Source organism: Humulus lupulus, chromosome 9 (assembly GCF_963169125.1).
Source record: "Humulus lupulus chromosome 9, drHumLupu1.1, whole genome shotgun sequence".
Lineage (NCBI taxonomy): Eukaryota > Viridiplantae > Streptophyta > Magnoliopsida > Rosales > Cannabaceae > Humulus > Humulus lupulus.
Window position 1 is genome coordinate 167,684,899 of NC_084801.1, and position 5,706 is coordinate 167,690,604.

Here is a 5,706-nt window from a genome sequence, read left to right on the forward strand (position 1 = left end):
ACATCATGGTACGTCATAACGTAATCGTAACATATCATCATATCATAACATAATCGTAACATATCATCATATCATAACATAAACGTGACATATCATCATATCATAACATAAACGTGACATATCATCATATCACAAACATACAACATACATGATGAGCATGGATCGCTAGTTGTCCATGTCACCCTATGAGGTAAACAGGAGATCACTGGTCCTTGAATAACCTCGGCGCGTCCGCTCTAGGAGTTACGTCTCAATGTCCTTAGTAACTCGTTCGATGTATCTAACATCGTAATCTGTTTGATGTATCTAACATCGTATCTGGTTTGATGTATCTAACATTCATACACATATCACATTCAACATATCATCACGTTATGACATTCATAATTCATAACAATTTATTCACACAACAGTCTTACCATTCATAGCATAAAATCATAGAATCTATCTAACTTCCTTACCTCAGGTCCAAGCTAAGAATTTCACAATCTTTCAACGAGCCTATATCATAATCAAAATAACATTTCTTAGGTTCATAAAATTACTATTTTGCCATTCCATACAACTCATGTGTGCATGGGCCATGCACTCATGATAACAGTTACACAAAACATGCAATTATCGCCAAAATAGAATAACGCTCGTTTTACCCATTTTACTAGCATGATCGTTTTATAAAAACCACATAGTTGAATAATAAACATAATTTTGGACGTAAAAGTGGATTTGCATGTAACATGCATACGTGGGAACATTGCGTAATAAAGACGTTTTCAAAAACGATAATTCTACATTTCTTACTTTTATTGTTTTAAAATCAATAGACATATTACATGCTTTATTTTTCTTAAAAATTTCTAAGTTGATTAAATTTCTCAAAACTTTATTTTATTTTAGCTTAAAAATAAAATATGTGACAAATTTCATTCATTAATCTCAAATTACAAAGAATTAACCAAAAAGCTTGGATTTAATTAAAATGCCTATTTTTAATATGTTCTTTTAGAAAAATAAATTTTATCATTGTGTTACTTAAATGAGGTGAGAAAATATGTTTTTAACTGTGGAAAAATATATTTTTATTTAAATTATTTAAGACTTAGTTTTATGTAACAAAATCCATATGTGACAATTAAATAACAATTTTTTAACCTTTTTAAAACAAACTTTCAGCCACCATTTATTTTCTCAAAAATCACAAATAAATAGAATTTAAATATTTTTCTCAATCAAAATAAAGGAAAAATCATAACTTGTCCAAATATGCATTCATACCATTAAAAATACCATTTTTCAATATTACCATAACTTAGGAAAATAATTTATTCCAAAAACTCATCAAATTTCATTTTAGTGAATTTACTTCATATTTTCTTACAAAAATTCCAGCAACTATTTTTATCATTAAAAACCACCATAATCAATTTAAAAGCTCATATTTTCTCAAAAATTAATAAAAATTCTGTAGGTAATTAATTGAGTAAAATATCATTTTAATGAGACTTAAAATCCCCTTTTTAATTTCATAAAATTAACATAACATCAAGAACATTACTTATGCATGCAAATCATCTTTTTATCAACTTTTACCCAATTATTTACCAAAAAAACAGCAAGCTTAATTCCTCATGAAACTCAACTTTTATCCCAAAAATTACATAAAATCATTCATGTCCAAAATCTCATCATACTCTTATTACATGCATGATTCTAATATCACTAACATATTCACATGAAATCTTTTAAAACCATTTTTTTCTATTCCATTGAATCTACACATGAAATCCAACAAAACACTAACAATAACATATATTAATTCATAAGCACCATATTCACATATGCCTTGTATTAACCTAACATGTTTCTATCATTATTTTCATGCATCTTACAATTTATTCATTCACAATATAACATGCATCCTATCAAAATTTCATGGACCCAAATATCAAGATTGCCAATTATCAACTTACCCATATTACATAGGTCCTAAAACATGGATCTAATATATTGAAAATCACACAACATCACACAAAAATATCAAGAACATCCTTGGGTATGCCTAGGCCGAAATCTCCATATATGCATTCATAAATTACCACCAATCTTTATACATAGAAAAATCAACATCATAACCCTTTTAAAACAAATCATACTCTCAAAATATACAAATCATAATCACCAATCCTATCATAATCAACCATTAGCATCATCATCAAAACCTCAAAGACAACCCATCAAAACCAATATATAGGCTAAGAAAAGACCATTACCTCTCTTGATTGTAAAATCAAGAACACAATAAGATCAACACCCAAACTTCACACCCTTGTTCAAGCCTAGGGTTTTTATTTGAAAACCACCATGAGGAGGAGAAAGAACCCAAACACACACAACAAATAAACAAGTCAATAACATATAATCAATAAAAGGAGATTAGACAAACAAGAAAAACAAGAGAACATACTCTAAGATGGGTTCCTCTTCACCTTCTTCTTCTTTCTTTCTTTCTTTCTTCCTCTCCCTCTCTCTCTACACGCCACTCTCTCTCTTTCTCTCTCTCTAGGTCACGGCAGCCACAAGAGCAAATGGCACTTCTCCTCTTTCCTTCCCCCTTTATCATTATTCTCTCATAAAGCCTCACCAACACAAAATGGTAAGTTTCCTTTTTCCATTTTATTTTCTCTTAATTTCTTTTTATTTTCTTTTATAATAATAGATATAAAAGAATAAGGTGATCACATTCCTATCCCATAATAACTAGTGTCTTCAAATTTTGATTTTATTACTTAAAAAGAAATAATCCTTTTCCCACTAGGTTCACACGTCCACCCCACTCTATTTCCCTTTTTTTTTTTTTATAAATTAATTCAAATAAAATCTAAAATAAAATAATATAAAGTGTGTAGAAAATCTACACATGTGTACCATCCTACCATGCACTAGCACACACTAAATCACTAGGGTGCATCACTATCTACCATGCACCTAAGTGCATTCAACCAAATCTCACATAATTACCTCAATTGTCACACTTATTTAAAATGTAACACTAATAGTAAAATAAACATGTCACACAATTATTCACTTATTAAATTAATTAACCAAACAATTCTAACAATTAATTAAAATAATAAAAAAAATAAAATAAAAAAAATAATCAACCAAATAAAATAACAACACTTAAATGAAACAATTCATCACACTTAACATTTAAATCAAATAAATCACAAAAATTTAAATAATCTAAAATTTTGTTTTTGGTGCACTACAAAAATGGTGCATCATTAAGGAATTTAGAAATCAAGTTGAGGAATTGTTCAAGGAGTTGCATAATACACCCCTAGAGATTTTGCCTAGCTATATAGAAAATTCAGGAGGGGAAAATCATTGCAATGTCATGCCATTGGGGAGTGGAAATGAGATGGAGCTGCCAAAGGAAGAAGTTGAGCATGAAATGGAGCCCTCTTCAATCCAAAGTGATGAAACAAAGAGAGAGGCAATAATAAATTCAATTGTGTCGAATTTTGTCTCTACCCAAGAAGTTGATAAATCTTTTGAGCAAACTAGTACATAAAAGTTAGATGCAAACCCACCACCACCCCATATGCAACACTTCCAAGAACAACAAGTTTTTGATTCTCAACTTTGGAAGCCACTAGTCATGGAAGCATACACATATGAAGATCCTATGTGGCCATCACCTCCTCCACCATCAGTAGCATCATATCTTGGTGTCCACCACACTCATTCATCAAAAACAAGTCGAGTTGAGCACATGAACCCATCAACATCACATCTCACCAAGTTTGAGGGCGTCCGCAATGAAGACCCATGTGTGAGGGCATATGCCACTCTCTATGGGTGGAAACCACTCTTTGACGATGAGTTCTCCAAAAGTCAAGCCGACGACTTTAAATCAAGCGCTTCTTGGGAGGCAACCCAAGTTTCTAAACTTTGTTATTAATTTTGTTTAATAAAGTGTTGGGTTGCAAAAAGACATTAATTTGGAGTGAAATTTTTTAGTTGGAGGGTATTTTGATGCTTCTAGGCCAAGGGTAGAGCTGTTTAATTGCTTGTGTTAATCATGAAGAATTATGGAAATTTCTAGGGTAATGCTGTGAAAATGCTATAGGTACTTTGGTAATGCTGCAACATTTAGTTCATATGAGAATTGGGCAAATTTCGAGCGAATTACAAAAGGTCCTGTGATGCATCGTGGCTTTTGAAAAAAAAGGAGCCAGACCAACACCTCACTTTCTCTTTTTCCCCTCTCTCCCTTTTCCCTAGCCGCCTCACACCTTCGCCATCTCCATCCTCATCTCCAGTTTGAACCGTCGTCCCCCACTCCGAACACCTCTGGCTCTCACAACCCTCACCCCCGTTCATCTGCAAGCATTTCCCCTGAAGGCACGAGAATCCCAGACCCAGCTGTACAACTTTGCCTCGACATCGATACCTCAGCTCCAAGCATGATTTCACCATCTTAACCCCAAATCAGCGACCTCCCAAGCCAAACCCAACTGCAATCCCTTTCCCAAGCCCACAACCCCTTCCTCACCATCAACTGTGACATCATCACCATCCTCTCACAAGCCACAAACCTAAATCGCCAGCAACCAAATTTCACCACCCCAAGCCAAATTTTATCGACCCAGCCATTAGTGTTAGTCTTTAGAGCATCCCAGACATCTCAAGCAGGCAATTTTAGATTTATTTTGTTATTACCATGAGATTCTGCAGCCTTTTTTGGTTTACTCCTTCTAGGTTGCTACATTATGATTGAGGATGTTTACTTTGAAGAAGGCTCATTCAAGGGTGAAAAATTCAAAGGATCATTAAACATGGAGTTTTTCTTTGCTTTTATCTCATGATTACCATGTCAAATTGTGCTGAGATTAGTTTGGATATCATGTGAGTCTACTTTGCATGCTCAATTTGTCGTGCTTAACTGTTTGGGTGGACTTATTTGTTGAGAGCAATGAGGAGTTTGTCACATTTAAAGTTTGGGGTGTTGGTGTGTTTTGTTTTGTGAAAATGGAATATGAGCAATTAAACCGTTGCCCCTCTTGAATTTGGCAGTGTGGTTGTTCAGTCATTTTGGTTGTTTTGGTTAATTTGAGTCATTTAGTTTTTTGTTTGTGCTTTGTGAGTTTGTGTTGAGGTGTTGGTCATGTAGTTTGTAATTATCTTTCTTTTGTTTTTTTTTTTTTTTAGGAAGAAAAGAAGAGCTTTATATTCAACAAACACAAAACAATTACAAACTCAGAACAAACTAGCAGCTACAGCAAGCTGCCAAAAAGAAAGCAATTACAGAGAATTGATACGCCTAATTACATCTCTGTCTCTAGACTTAGACTTGGAACAATTTAATCCCTTAACTCTAGCTTTGATAGCTAATTTAATAGAAGAACTAACTATCATCACTGAGTTACAACACAGATCAAAAACACATTTGTTCCGATTACACCAAACTGAGTAGATGACTGCTGAGAGAATAGCATTCCACACCTGACTCAACAGGTCAGAACAGGCTTTAGAGCTCCAAAACTTCCAGGCTTCTAAGGACTGAGGCCAGCACCGAAAACCAGACCAAGAGCTAACTACTTGCTGAATTATCTTTCTTTTGTTGTTTTTGTTGTCTTTGAGAGGATTTTTGTAACGCCCTAAACTCTAGGGACCGTTACAGTGTGCATTTTTAAACAGTGC

General features: G+C 33.5%; 1 long non-coding RNA gene across 1 annotated transcript; it reads right to left on the reverse strand.

Moving 5' to 3' along the window:
* Positions 1 to 458: 458 nt before the first annotated feature.
* On the reverse strand, positions 459 to 2,547 carry LOC133802401 (uncharacterized). The gene is made up of 3 exons (XR_009877298.1): positions 2,465 to 2,547; positions 2,271 to 2,336; positions 459 to 501 (listed from the first exon to the last, which is right to left on the reverse strand). It is a non-coding gene; the product is annotated as an uncharacterized LOC133802401 (long non-coding RNA).
* Positions 2,548 to 5,706: the final 3,159 nt, after the last annotated feature.